General features: G+C 35.1%; 1 protein-coding gene across 14 annotated transcripts in view; it reads left to right on the forward strand.

The window, feature by feature from the left end:
• ENOX1 (ecto-NOX disulfide-thiol exchanger 1) overlaps nucleotides 1-16,355 on the forward strand; it is a 619,252-nt gene that overhangs the window by 312,006 nt on the left and 290,891 nt on the right. The window lies entirely within an intron of this gene.

Below are 16,355 nucleotides of genomic sequence, written 5' to 3' on the forward strand. Positions count from 1 at the left end.
CAAGGGTCTACATATATCAGATTTAGTTAAGTACTTTCAATTATTTAAGGCCTTATAGGTAAATTATATTTTGAAACATTGAAAATCAAAACTGCATTTGTCAATATCAACTAGTATTATCATTTTTCAAATTGTAAAACTCAGTGGCCAGAATGTTTTCAGTTAGTCCTACCAGAGGATATTCACCCTATGATTTATAAATGATAGAATAGGATTTGTTTGGGGTTTTGTGTGTATGTGTGTATGTGTATTAACAGTTTGAAAAATTACTAAAAATGTTGTTGCTTACTCAAGGAAAAAGCTTGCTAGCAGAGCAAGCATTTCATTTTGGAAATACATGTTTGCAGTTGAGATAGTACCAAGTAAAACACTGTTATTTTGAAGGTACTTTCTGACAAAGACCTAACCAAAGGCTAAATTCAGTCCATGCATCGTTCAAAGCTGGAAAAAGAAACAGGATATAGGGGAAGGCTTGGTCCATTGAGTGGATGAAAACTAAATGAAGAGCAAAGGAAGAAGGAACACAGTACTTTCTAGCATGACATATCTTTTCCCATAGGCATTTATTTCATTTGGAGGTACTTTTATTCTGTCCACGGTGACAAATGTTTTCTCCCTTAATAGCCCTTTACTGTGGTTTTCCTTTTTTTTATTTCTTTTATTTCTACTGAGAATCAAAGTAGATTTTACTGTAATGCTGGGCTAGACTCCAGTTTTCCCACTGCACCCTTTGCTGTTGGGCCTCATGATTAACCCCCGTTGAACAGTGAGGCAGGGGGTATTTACCAGGGTCTGAGGTACATGGGAAGTTGTGCCTCCATCCTCAGCTCTCCAGCCTGTCAATTCGGTAGGATATCACAGTGTGTTGGAACCTAATAACTGTTTCCATAGAAACAGAAGTGCTGGGAAGGACGTGAGAGGTTATCTAAGTGCTTCTCCCTGGTATACAAGCAAGATTCTGCATGAACTGTCTGAAACCAATAAAAGTCTATTTGTTTTCTTTTTTCTTTTTTTTTTTTGAAACAGAGTGTTGTTCTATTACCAGGTTGGAGTGCAGTGGTGCAATCTTGGCTCACTGCAACCTCCAACTCCCTGGTTCAAGCGATTCTCCTGCCTCAGCCTCCCAAGTAGCTGGGATTATAGGCATGTACCACCATGCCCAGTTAATTTTTGTATTTGTTGTAGAGACAAGGTTTCGTCATGTTGGCCAGGATGGTCTCATTCTCTTGACCTCACGAACCGCCTCCCTGGCCTCCCAAAGTGATGGGAATACAGACATGAGCCACTGTATCTGGCCAATCTATTTGTTTTCAAGCCTTTATACCCAGGGGTCCAAGTTCCTTTTTTCTTAGTTTTTAAAATTTATTTATTTAATTTATTGTGGTTAAAGAAACATACACAAAAGACACGAAATCTACCCTTTAACAAATTTTTAAGTGCATGCGTTAGTGTTGTTAACTCTGTGCATGTTGTACAGCAAATCCTTACAATTTTTTCATCTTGAATAACTAAAACTCTATACCTGTTGTAAAGCAACTCCCTGCTTCTCCTCCCTTCAGCTCTGGCAACTACAATTTTACCTTATTCTATGAGTTTGACTGCTTTAGGTACTTCATATGAATGAAATCATACAGTATTTGTCCTTCTGTGACTGGCATGTTTCACTTAGCATAATGACCTTAGTTTATCCATGTTGTCACCGATGACAGGATTTTCCTTGTTAGGCTTAATCATCTTCTGTTCTACAAATAGACCATGTTTACTCGTTCATTTGTCACAAGGCATTTAGGTTGTTTCACATCTTAGCTTTTGTGAATAATGCAGCAGTGAACTTGAGTGTGCACCTATTTCTACAAGATCTTGTTTTCAGTTTTTTTGATATGTACCCAGAAGTGAAATTGCTGGATCATATGATAGTTCTATTTTTAATTTGTGGAGGAATCTTCATACTGCATAGCAGAAGTACCATTTTGCATTCTCACTCTCAGTATACAAGTGTTCCAGTTTCTCTATATCTTTACTAACACTTGTCTATTTTTTTTAAATAATAACCATCTTAAGAGGTATGAGGTAACATTTCATTATGGTTTTGATTTGCATTGATAACTGGTGATTCTGAGTATCATTTCATGTATCTGTTGACCATTGGTATGTCATCTTGGGAGAAATGTCTATTGAAGTCGTTTGCCCATATTTAAATTGTATTATTTGGATATTTTGCAGTTGAGTTGTAGGAGTTTATTATATATTTAATATATTAACCCCTTATCAGATATACGGCTTGCAAATTCTTTTTCCATTCCATAAGTTGCCTTTTCATTCTATTGATTGCTTCCTTGGTTGCGTAGAAACCTTTTGATTTGATATGATTCTACTTGTCTATTTTTGTTTTGTTACCTGTGCTTTTCTTGTGATATCTAAGAAATCATAGCAAGACCAAATGTTATAGAGATTTTCCCCTGGGTTTTCTTCTAGTAGTTGTGTAGTTTCAAATATTGTATTTAATTATTTAATTCATTTTGGGTTGGTTTTGGTGTATGGTATAAAATAGGGATCCAGTTCTGTTCTGTGGCATGTGGCTATACAGTTTTCCAGCACAATTTATTAAAGAAACCGTTCTTACACTTTTGTGGAGTCTTGGAACCTTTGTTGAAGTTAATTCAACCCTATATGTATGAGTTTATTTCTGGACTCTCCTGTTTCATTGGTCCATGTATCTGCCTTTATATCAGTCCATGCTGTTCTGACTACTGTAGCTTATTATATTGTACAATTTTTTCATCTTCATGACTGAAACTCTAGATATAACATATAGAGAGTTCGTTGTCATATTTTGACATCAGGAAGTATGAGGCTTCAAATTCAAACCATACTGCTGCATGCAGCAAACTACATACTGCTCTTGAATTGGGTTTGCTAATATTTGTTGCTAGCAAAAAAACTGCTAGTATTTTGTTGAGAATTTTTACACTTATATTCATCAGGGATATTGGCTTGTAGTTTTCTTGTGGCATATGTAACTTTGGCATCAGGTGTATGCTAGCCTCATAAAATGAGTTAGGAAATGTTCCATCCTTTTCAATTTTTTAGAAGAGTTTGAAAAGGATAAGCATTAATTCTTTTTTAAATGTTTGGTAGAATTATCTTGTGAAGCTATCTGATATGGGACTTATCTTTGTTGGAAGATTTCTAACTACTGACTCAATCTGCTTACCAGTTATGGGTCTGTTTAGGCTTTCTATATTTTTCTTTATTTAGCCTTGGTAGGTTGTATGTTTCTAAAACTGTATCCATTTCATCTAGGTTTTTAATTTGTTGGCATATCATAGTTCATTGTAGTCTCTCATAACCCTTTTTATTTCTGTGATATCAGTTGTAATGTCCCCTCTTTCGTTTCTGATTTTGAATCTTTCTCAGGAAAGCCAGTATAATTTTTGACCTCATATCATGTTAATTTATTTTTTCTTCCATGGAATAAGAAAATTTATTGGTCAGAGTTCCCCTGTATCATCATAGTCTCAGTTCTGAAATCATCCTTTTTCTCTTTGGGAGAGAAAAGCCCATTTTTAAAACTTTTCCTATAAATTTATATAATCCAAAATTTTAATTATCCTCACAGTTCTTTCCTGAGTCCCTTAAATCCCCTACATTTCACTTAAGTTTAAGAGCCCAAATAGGTTGAAAGAGCATTAAAAACCATCTATTGATGTTTCTTCATCAGGGCAGTGTTGGCATTTTAAGTGGGACAGTTGCAAGATTGTCCCATGCATGTTAGAATGTTTAGTAACTGGCTGGACACAATGGCTCATGCCTGTAATCCCAGCACTTTGGGAGGCCAAGGAGGGTGGATCACCTGAGGTCAGGAGTTCAAGACCAGCCTGGCCAACATGATGAAATCCCATCTCAACTAAAAATACAAAAACAATTAGCTGGGCATGGTGGCGGGCACCCGTAATCCCAGCTACTTCGGCAGATAGGTGGAGCTAGGAGTACCCCCTTTCTCTAACTCTGGGTACCATTCTCTTTCCACTCTATTGTACTCTTCTACTCTGAGCTTACATTTATTTTTTAGCTGCCTAGAAATACACTAACATACATATATGGAGGGATAGACTCTTTTGAAAAACCAGAAATCCTGGTTTGGTGTTTAAAAGAGATCATTTGCCTTGATATATGAACATGGATGAGGGAAAGATAAAGTTAGAATTCAGTACAGGAAAATGGCAGAGAGAGGACAGCTCTGGGGATGGAGGAAACAGCCAAACTTGGACCTCAGAAAAGTGGTGGGGCTGATGCTACAAATGTAGCACGTCAGTTACTGAGAGCAGAAGGGGTAGAAAATCTGAAATCTGAGAGAAGACTGAGAAAAATTAAGTCATAAAATAGTAATTTTTTTTTCACTTGCTTTTCACCAAGCACCATAGTTTCAGCTCCCTGCTCTAGGTCACAAGCTGCCTCAGTAATTCAAGGATCCATTTGTGGGGAGTTCAGAGCCCTGGATTATAGCTTAACCTCTCTCTCCCTTCGGTCCCAACATCCTTGGCCTCACCTCCTGCTGTCTCCCTTAACATTTCTGCCTTCTGCCTCACTTACTGTTGCCAACACCCAGTTCCATCTTTATGCATGCAAAGTATGGGGAAATGACTTGACAACTTCTGTTTTCTCCTGATTCCCCAAGGGCTCAAGTGCAATTATGAACTAAAAGGAGAGAGGACATAGAAACAATTGACCTTTGGGGAATTTCTCCTCCAAAAGCTTTGGGGAATTTTTCCCCCCAAATGGCTCTGACCTCTTGAGGCTTTTGCCATAATATGTTATGAATACAGCCTCCCCACAAAAACCCAAATTCTCATTCACTACTATTTTCTTTGGGGTTAATGTAAGAAATCATTGAATTCTTCTCATTTGATTATTAAGTAACCTGTATACCAGGTTACTTAATAATCAAATGAGAAGAATTCATGAATTAACAACACAGTTTCCAGTAGGGGTATCTCAATTTTTATAGTGGGACTATACTTAATATCTGCCTTAGCTTCCACAAAATACACACAGTAAGTTCAGTGTTGAAAATGAGAACTGGACTAAAGGGTCCTTTTCTTTGATTTCTAGTAAAATGTGGAATACTACATGGTAAGATGTATCATCTATGAATAGGCTCTATTTATGGGGATAGAAAAAATAATATCAAAAGACTTTCATTATGCTGTGTTATTTAATTATTTAAAGCTTTTTGAGTGAGTTCCTGAGTCAGATTTTTAAAATATGGGGATTTTCCTGTCTTGTCTTCTTTTGTGCGTAGGACATCAAGTTATATTTGGCTTCTCAGAATTTCTCATTTCCTGAAATGCACTACTAGCTGTATAAACATAGCAGAATAAATATTAGCTTTATGAGAACACGTTCCTCTGCTAGTTGAAAAATAGCATATAGTAAAAAAATACAAGGATGTAATATTGAAAATTGTAGATCAATGTGCCCTCTTATTGTGGGTGTATATCTAATCCTCATGCATGGAGTCTACTTTTTTCAGAAAAATGCACACTGTATAATACCACTTGCATCTGTGATTTATTTCTACCCCTCATATTTAATAATATATTTCAAATGACTCTTGAATTACTAGTGAAACGTTTCAGGCTTATTTTCTACTGTGATTTAAAAAAAAAAAAAACTCTCTGGCTCCTTGCCATTAATTCTAAGAATTACACATGATCCAAAATTAATAAAATATTAGTAGGTTTCCTTCCTGCTGGAGTCACCCAGCATCCAGTGAATGAGCTTCTTACAGATTATATTAGAAAATGTTTATTGGCAATTTTGAAAGAAAAGGGAGTCTTTGTGAGAAGCTTAAAAAAGTAATATTAATTGTAGTCTTGCACAGCTAATCAGGACTTGTAAGTGTGCAGATTATTATTCCAAAATCCAGACTCTATATACGTTTGTCGAAACAATGAAAATTTGGCGACTATTAACTGTATCCCTTAAACCTCATATTCACACCCCATAAGGAAGAAAAAGAGTAACTCACATAAATAGTGTATGAGTTGAAACACTCTTTTAAAACTAGAGGACTCAATATAACTACATTCAGATAATTCACTTCCTTCTGGAAATGACCATCCATTTGCCAAAAGTGCCACTGACTTCTCATTGCAAGGACAGTCTTTTCTTCTGCAGTACGTCTCCATTGTTTCTCTTTCTGAAGTTGGAAAATAATCATCCTTGTATATTCTCAGCTCAGCTCAGAAATAAGAAAGTTAGACTTATTGGAACAGCTCCTTCTAATTGTCTCATTTTCTACAGCTTTCTTTTTTTTAACAACAAATTTCAACAAATATATTAATTTTTATTGTCAAGTAGCTTAAACCTGCAGATAAGAGCAAAGCTTATGTATCCACTCCCATATTTAAAAAATTTTAAATGTTCTTCAGATACCTATTTCTCCTTTCCCAGAGGTACTATCATGATAATAAGGCGGTTGTATATTATACCATTCACCACATATATATTTATAATTAATCTATGTATATGTATGTGCAGGTTTTTTTTAAGTTTACGTAGATGGGATCATACTGAATATATACCTTTGAAACTTGTTTTTTCTCAATACCATTTTGTTCTAGAACTCTCTCTGTCAATATATGGAGATTTGCTTCATCATAGTGGTTAATCATTACATAGTTTTCCACAAATGAAGTATGTCCACTTTCTCATAATAGGACCAGTCTGTTGCTTTTTCTGGACAATCACCTGCCTGCACCCACCATCTCTTCTTTTACAGTGGATATATGAGGTGACTGTGGGATGCTGCTGTGTCTCACCTACCATAGAATAGGCACTTGGGAAATATCTCTTCTGTACATCCTGCTACAAAAACCTCTCACTTCCCTCTTTTCAATGGTGTTTCTGTTTTGTTTTGTTGTTTCTGTTGAATGTTCCTCTACCCTTTTCCATTGATTTTTCCATGAGCAGTTTCTAATGTGGCTTTACTCATTACATCTCAATCAACTGTAATTGTATCTGAAGAGTAGGAAATGACAAGAGAAACAGAACAAAGACAAACTATAGAGAGTAAAAAAAGGAAGAAGGGGTTATTTTCCCCCTTTAGCTTCTAAAGAGGTTCAGCTGATGTCCAGGAGAGTTACTTTTTGAAGTTGCACATTCTTTTACACTTCATTGTCTAGGAGGTCAGCTAGTTTTTGAGGCCTTTTCTCTTCCATTAGACAAATAAAAAATTTCTTTTTGTCTCTTTGTTTCAGACTCGCATAAGAAAAATGTGCATGATTTTTTTAAAGTTTAGTACATTGTTAAAGGTTTCAGATCTGTCTCAAGTTAAATGTTGTTTAGTGTCTGGTACATTCACAAAATGAAAACTATCAAAAATTCTCAAATGAATACATATTTGTATTTTCGGTAGATTTTAGGCTTGTTTTATGGAGCGTTTTACCTAGCATGTGCTCAATAAATCTTTTTTTGAATGATTGAGTGAATAAACAAAGTAACAAATATTTGTAGATATTACAGTAATATTTGTAGAGGTGACATGGTCATTTGACTTGGAGATATGTTAAAATTTCTATTAATCATCTTTCATCTATTAGAGCACTTCAACACTTCAATGCTTAGACCTCCTGTAATTGAAAACTGAGGTCTATAAACAAATGGAATATTAGAGTTAACTCAGACCATCCATTCCCAAAAGTATTAAAATTAAAGTCTGTGAGTCTGTGTTTAGGGTCCCCATCTTATTTAGGGCTTTAAAAAAATGTCCTGGCCGGATGCAGTGGCTCACACCTGTAATCCTAGTGCTTTGGGAGGCCAAGGCAGTTGGAAAACAAGATTAAGAGACTGAGACCATCCTGGCCAACATGGTGAAACCTCGACTCTTCTAAAAATACAAAAATTAGCTGGGCATAGTGGCGTGTGCCTGTAGTCCCAGCTATTCAGAAGGCTGAGGCAGGAAAATTACTTGAACATGGGAGGCAGGGGTTGCAGTGAGCCAAGATCATGCCACTGTACTCTAGTCTGGTGACAGAATGAGACTTTGTCTCAAAAAAAAAAAGCATCCTCTATGTTGAAATTTTAAGAGCTGTATATCTTAGAGTTTAGGCTATTCTCATATTGTTTTGCTATTCTAAGAGATTAAAGCCCTTTTTTTTGGCCAGTTATATTTTTGTATATGACTGTGGCCTGGGCTAGTGCCACCACTAAGAAAATGGAACTTTAAAAATTCAAGAGTAAAAGCAGCTATTTCTAGAACTGACACAGCCTTTCCTAGGTTCAATCATTACCCTTTTAAATTATTTATTCCCTTCCATATGCTGGAAATCATTAGACTGTAAATGATCTTACCACTTTCCCAATGTGATTTGCTTTACGAAAAGATTTAAGTATTGAGAACTTCCTTTGGTTTTCCTTAGCAATGCTCTGGTCTTTCCTGAAAGTTGAGTTTATAGGGTTTCTCTCTCCTTAATCTTCATTTTTGTTATATTTGATAGAATTCTACTAAGCTACAATATTTATGCCAATTTTCATTTTCAGCAGACTCATAATTGAACCTAAATCCTCAGAAAATAGAGTTCCTGTCAGAAATGTTGGCATACATTCCCTGTCGCTGCCCCGCTGGCCATCCCCACACTGCTTAGGCTGTTGTGGACATGTGGAATCAGCAGGGAAATGCTTTCCAGTCTTAGTCCGCATATGTTTTTAAGTCGAATTTGTTCTGTGGTGGTACTGATATCCCCAGTATGAGATAATTAGTGCTATTTTCTTAATGGTCAATTTTTGATATTTATTAATAGCTATCATAATGATAGATCTGCTGATGGCCTTGGGTTCTTATGTGGCACATTTATTTATAAATGTGGTAGAATTCCAACACCTTGTAAAACTCTGTTTCTGGTGGATTTTACTTTAGAAAATCAATTCACGGCTCTGCCAATCTGTCTGCCTTCAAGTTATCACATGAAGACTCAGTTCAAATCACCAGCAGACCTGCAACTTCCTTGCCTCCCTCTCCCTTTCTCTGTGGGCAGGCCCATTCTCTCAGGAATACCAGCCAGGAGGGTCAAGCTACCGAGGAATATGAGAAAATGTGTCTGCTGAAATCCCTCCATATTTGTTTTCCTTTTCTTTATATATCAGTGTCCATATTAATTTTTTTAAAAAGTAATAATTGGGCTACCAATGGCTTAGCAGAAGGAAGATTGGTACTAGTCCTGGTACTGGATTCTAAATCTTTCAAATACAGTTTGAGAAGGTACTCATCAAACTTTGAAATACAATAAAGAAGAGTGAAAAAAGTAAGCATAGTTCTTAATTCCAGTGAGAGGACCAGCAACTTCATTTCGAATACATTGATTTCAAACCTGAATTTGAAATCTTCCATACAGAAACTGCAATGCAAAATTTAAGGATAAGCAATGTATTATTCCCAAAAGTGTCTAGAAGACAAAATTAGATAAACAGGTCTAAGCAGAAAACAAAGCTAGTAAGTGTTGGGAACATAGAAAAATCTTAAATTTCAAGTGTGCTCTTAACACTTGAGACAAAGACATAAATAATTAAGCACAAAGAATCTCAAGGATGCTTGTATAAGAGACAAAATTAATATAGGAAAGCCTCCTTAATTAGGGTGAACTAGGGAGAGAGCACACTTGTTGGAAGTCGGTGATGTTTCATTTCAAGGGCGGTTGTACACTCTCGAGTAAATCTAGTAATATAAGCTTGTTCCTGACGGAAACCTCAACAACAATAAAAATCCTCGCTATCTTGCTTCACGAATCCCTAATTTTCCCCCAAGATTTTTGCTCCAGGATGATACGTACTGGAAGGAATCACAAATTTTGGCCTTTCACTGTCTTAAGCAACTTGTATTAACTTAGAATACCTAAGCCAGTGGTAAACTTAATTTGAATATAGTTCTCCTAATATACTTTTTTGACATATTCATTACTATTTAAATTAAAAAGATGTTTTACGATTACAGGTGTATTGGTGCCGTAAACCAGAATGATGATTTCCAAGTGACGATTTTCATTTACATATAGCATTTTATTTCCCCTTAAAAGTAAGGTTTCACTCAAGGGGAAGAATAATAAAACATTAAAGTGCAGGTCACCTGACTTCCTGCTTCTGTCTCCATTTCAGAGGAAGAGGTTACAGAGTACAGACATCCCAGCACCCTTAGCACAGGGGAGATAAGGGGAGGAAAAGATAAGTACTAGGAAGGGTGATTGCCAACCAGCTTTCTCTTCCCTATTAACCCAGAATTTGACATGCAGCCAGTGTTTCTTTAGCTTTTATTGATAGCCCAGAGATGAGCGTGTATGCTGGAGGTAGGAGAGGGAGTTCCTTTTTAAATAGACGCAAGAGAACTATCTATTTTTATGAAAAGGACATTTTTCTAAATTCTTTCCTAAAATATGGACAACACTTGAATAAATACTATAGGCAAACATATTCAAGATAAAATTTGTGAGATCATTTCCATTCATTTAGAATTTTTCACACACACAAAAGACTGTTACTAAACAGTGCCATCACTGTTAGAAATTCCATCCCAAATTTTAGCAGAGAATGTGCAATCCCCCCCTCAAAAAAAAGATGAGCTAAGAGAATGGAATGTACTTTTCATTTAATTTAAAAGAATTTTTTGTTACTTTACAATTCTGAATAAAAATCCAATAGTCATAGTTTCTTAGAATCATCACAAGAATATATATTCAACAAGCCAAAGGATGGCAGTCATAGTAGGATGAAACAGTGTTCAACATTTTACAGCTCAGTTTGCTCATCAGAAAGATTACTAAATTGAAAGATCATGTGATGAAATTCCACTTGCATGGAAAATATCTATTTATAAAAAGGATAATACAAGCCCCATAGGAAATATAATATATAAAAACCTATTTTCATTTCTGTCCTTCTTAGCAAAATAAGACATTACCCACTTAAGAAATTCTACTCCCTTTTTTTTCCTGTCTGAGAATTCCTGCCATTTGAGGAAATATGCTGTTGCTTGATTTATTGGTTGGAAATGCTAAAATTGTATTCGTGAAATTAATATTGTAAAAAGAGATGGCAAGATGTAAATAGTATTAACCTTTCATTACACTGTACTTAGAACTTTTTTTTTTTCCCTGAAATTTCCATACCCAGCTTTATTTTGTGGAGGTCCTGGAAGGCATGCATAGAACTTGGCTCATGTTAGGCTACAATTTAAATGTTTGCTGAACAAATAAGCAAGAAAAATAATTAAAGATAGCCTACAAAGGTGAATTTCCAAAAATCCCATAACTTCAGTGGGCTAAATACCAGATGGAGAAGGGCGCTGCAGATATGATGCTCCACATTTTCCTTTTATGCTTCGTCTCCAAGGCCCTACTCTATTTATTGCTGTGGCATCTGGTAGGCTTTCTTTTCTGGGCTCCACATGCTCTGTGCCGTGTGTTAGAATTTTCCTGGAACGAAAGTCAAGGAAATACCGTTTCTAAAAATATGCCTTATGGAGTTTTTTTAAATGTAATATTTCCTTTCTACTAGCTCATTCACTTAGGGCGCCTAATAAATGGTATTCACATGTAGAAAAAAATCGCAGTGAGTCTGATTTTGTCTATGCAACAAACATAACAATTATTTTAACAAAGTGTGCCAAGATTGTTCTCTTTTTCAAGAAATTTTATTTTTGTGTGTTTGTGGCCACAGACATTCTGTGCTTACTAAAAATAGTAGCTAAAACATTTATTCAGTGCTTATTTATACCAGGAACTGTATTTTATATACATTGGCAAGTATAATCCTTTAACAGTCCTGTATAGTAGATATTATTTTTTATATTTTATAAATGAGGAGATTTAGGTTTAGACCATTTGTGAAGCATGGCTAGTAACTTACAAAGCTGGGATTGCTTTCTCTTTTTTTCTTTTAATTTTTTTTTTTTTTTTTTTTTTTTTGGTAAAAGGTTCAGTTTTAAAGGATTTTTTCTTTAAACATTTTATTATGCAAATATTTAACTATGCCAAATAGTTTAAAGAAATGTATAGCAAATACTCATATACCCACCACTGTGCATCATTCTATCTCTCCATCCATTCATGGATCTTACTTTTGGATACATTTCAAAGCAAGTTATAGATATTACTATATATCTTCCTAAATACTTGGATGTGTGCATTATTACCAGAATTTAAATTTTATGATTCTTTTTTTTCCTTTGAGGTAAAATTTATGTATAATAAAACACACAACTTTTATGAGTGAATTTCCAGGAGTTCTGACAAATGTATCTACCTGTTGTACCTAAATCTTTATTACTCCAGAAAGTTCCTGCAGCCCCCTTCCCAGTATCCCTACCCCACCAAGAGCAAATTGCTTCTTCTTTTAGGGCTTTATATAAATGATACCATACTATATATACTCTTTCGCGTCAGACTCCTTTCATATAGCATAATGTTTTTGAGATCAATCTGTTCTTGGGTTTATTGGTAGTTCTCTATTTATCGCTGAGTTTTATTCCAGTTTACCAGTTTGCTTATCCATTCTTCCATGTTTCAACTAGTATGAATGAGCTTCTATAAACATTCTTGTACAGATGTTTTTGAAGGCATAGGTCTTCATTTATATTAGGTCAACATCTAAAAGTAGGATTCTAGTCGTAGATAGGTGTACCTTTAGTTTTTGAAAAAATTGCAAGATCTTTTCCACAGTTAATTATTTATATTCCCACCAACAAAATATGAGAGCCCTAGTTGTTCTACATCCTCAACCATATGTGGTACTGTCTGACTTTTTAGGTTTAGCCATTTTGGTGGATTTGTGGTGATGTTGCATTATGATCTAATATGCCTTTTCCTTAATGACTAATATGTTGAAATCATTTTCATATGCTTACTGGTCATTTCTATAATTTCCTCTGTAAAGTGTTCATTGAAATTATTTTATCATTTTTAAAATGTGTTGTTTGTATTTTTATTATGGAGGCATAGAAGTTCTTTGTATGTATGAGCCATATATGTAGATATATAAACAAGTACTTTATTAGGTATATTTTGTAAGTATTTCTTTCCAATCTGTGCCTTGCTAATTTTTTCTCTTAGTGATATCTTTTTATGAGCAGAAGTTTTAAATTTTGAGGTCTAATTTATCAGGGCTTTTTTTTCTTTTATGGTTATTATTATTTTCTGTATCCTGTCTAAAACAAGGTTATCTCTAAGTAATATATATATATAAATACATTTATATACATATTACCACATATACTGTATATATATGTCATATATATAGTTTGTCTGCAAAGCTTGAAAGAATAGTTTTATCTTTTATGTTCAGATTTGTGTTCCATAGTGAATTAATTTTTATTTATTAGGTGAGGTTTGTGTACAGTTTTTTAATTTTCTATGTGGATATTTAATTCTTCCAGCACTATTTGAAGATGTTCCTTTCCCCCACTGGAATTTCTTAATGTTATTCTTAAAGATCAAATGACCACATAAATATACATCTACTTCTGAGCTCTCTGCTCTGTTCCATTGGTTTTTGTAGCTTTTTATACCAGTACCAGACTACACTGATTTCTGTAGCTTTACGGTAAGTCTTGAAGTCAGATGGTATGAGCCTTCCTTCCTTTTTTTTTTTTTTTTTTTTTTACAAAATTGGTTTGTATATCCTAGTTCCTGTAAAATTTTAGGTTTATTTTAGAATTATCTTGCTTGTTTCTAAGAAATTAGCTAAGTGGGATTATGATTATTCTAGGGGTCAATTTGAGAAGAATCGACCTCTCACTAATATCAAGCCTTCCAATCCATGAACATACACTATTTCTGTATTTATATAGGTCTTCTTTAAAACCTCTTAGCAATATTTTATATAAATATCTTAAATGGCTACTATTATATTTATTACTCAGAAGTCCATTTTTAAATATTGTAGACACAATTTAAAATTTTTAGTTTTCAAACTTTCCTGTTAATATGTGAAACTACAATTATAGTATTACCCTGATAGCAAACCAGACAAATACATAAGAAGAAAGGAAACTGTAGACCACTATTTTTTATGAATACAAGTAGAAAAATTCTCAGCAACATATTAGCAAATTGAATACAGGAATATATAAAAAAGACTATACACCAGAACCAAATAGAATTTATCCCATTAATACAAGGTTACTTAAACATTTGAAAATTAATCACTGTAAACTCCATATTAATAGAATAAATGAAAAACATACAATCATCTCAATAAACTTAGAGATAATATTTGACAAAATCCTTTTCATAATAAATGTGCTCAACAAACTAGAAATATAAGGAAACCTTTTAAACAGCTAAAGGACATCTATGGAAAACTCATAACTAACATTACAGTTATTGTTGAAAGACTGAAAGTTTTCTACCTAAGATTAGGAACAAGACAAGGATTTTTACTCTACCCACTTCTAGTCAATATATTACTGACTATAAGCTAATAAATGAGTTCTGTGAGATTGCAACATATAAAATCAATATACAAAGACCAGGTATATACACTAGCAAGGAGCAATTTAAAAATGAAATTAAGAAAACCATTTTATTTATAATAGCATCAATAAAAAATACTTAGGAATAAACATAACAAAAAGAGTATAGACATGCACACTGAAAACTGCAAAGCATTACTGAAAGAGATTAAAGATGACCTAAATAATGGAGAAACACACCATGATCATAGAAAGCTTCAGTTTGCAAAATGTCAGTACTCCCCAAATACATCTACAGATTCAATGCCATATATCCCCAAATGTATCTACAGATTCAATGCCATCCCTATCAAAATCTTATCTGGCTTTTGTCCTTTTTTTCCCCCCTTTTTGTGGAGAATTGGGTCTTGCTATATTGCTCAGGCAGATCTTGAACTCCTGGGCTCAAGCTATCCTCCTGATTCGGCCTCCGTAAGAGCTAGGATTTCAGGTATGAGCCACTGTGCCTGGTTTGGCTGGCTTTTTAAAAGAAATGTAAAAAGAACAAAGCGGGGGGCATCACACTACCAGACTTCAAACTATATTACAAGGCTACAGTAATCAAAACAGCATGGTACTGGTACCAAAACAGAGAAATAGACCAATGGAACAGAACAGAGGTCTCGGGGGCAACACAACATATCTACAACCATCTGATCTTTGACAAACCAGTCAAAAACAAGCAATGGGGAAAGGATTCCCTGTTCAATAAATGGTGTTGGGAAAGCTGGCTAGCCATGTGCAGAAAGCAGAAACTGGACCCCTTCCTGACACCTTACACTAAAATTAACTCCAGATGGATTAAAGACTTAGACATAAGACCTAACACCATAAAAACCATAGAAGAAAATCTAGGCAAAACCATTCAGGACATAGGTGTAGGCAAGGACTTCATGATCAAAACACCAAAAGCATTGGCAACAAAAGCCAGAATAGACAAATGGGACCTAATCAAACTCCACAGCTTCTGCACAGCAAAAGAAACAATCATTAGAGCGAATCGGCAACCAACAGATTGGGAAAAAATTTTTGCAGTTTACCCATCTGACAAAGGGCTGATATCCAAAATTTACAAAGAACTAAAACAGATTTACAAGAAAAAAACTAACAAGCCCATTCAAAAGTGGGCAAAGGATATGAACAGACACTTTACAAAAGAAGACATACGTGAGGCCAACAAACATATGAAAAAATGCTCATCATCACTGGTCATCAGAGAAATGCAAATCAAAACTACATTGAGATACCATCTCATGCCAGTTAGAATGGCGATCATTAAAAAATCTGGAGACAACAGATGCTGGAGAGGATGTGGAGAAACAGGAACACTTTTGCACTGTTGGTGGGAGTGTAAATTAGTTCAACCATTGTGGAAGACAGTGTGGCGATTCCTCAAGGACATAGAAATAGAAATTCCATTTGACCCAGCAATCCCATTACTGGGTATATATCCAAAGGATTACAGATCGTTCTACTATAAGGACACGTGCACATGAATGTTCATTGCAGCACTGTTTACAATAGCAAAGACCTGGAACCAACCCAAATGCCCATCGACGATAGACTGGATAGGGAAAATGTGGCACATATACACCATGGAATATTATGCAGCCATCAAAAACGATGAGTTAGGGACCTTCGTAGGGACATAGATGAACCTGGAAACCATCATTCTCAGCAAACTGACAGAAGAGCAGAAGATCAAACACCACATGTTCTCACTCATAGGCGGGTGTTGAACAATGAGAACACATGGACACAGGGAGGGGAGCACTACACACTGGGGTCAGTTGGGGGGAAATAGGGGAGGGACGGTGGGGGGTGGGAAGCTGGGGAGAGATAGCAAGGGGAGAAA

This window comes from Sapajus apella, unplaced genomic scaffold (genome assembly GCF_009761245.1).
Source record: "Sapajus apella isolate SASKATOON/1434 unplaced genomic scaffold, GSC_monkey_1.0 scaffold32, whole genome shotgun sequence".
Classification (NCBI taxonomy): Eukaryota; Metazoa; Chordata; class Mammalia; order Primates; family Cebidae; genus Sapajus; species Sapajus apella.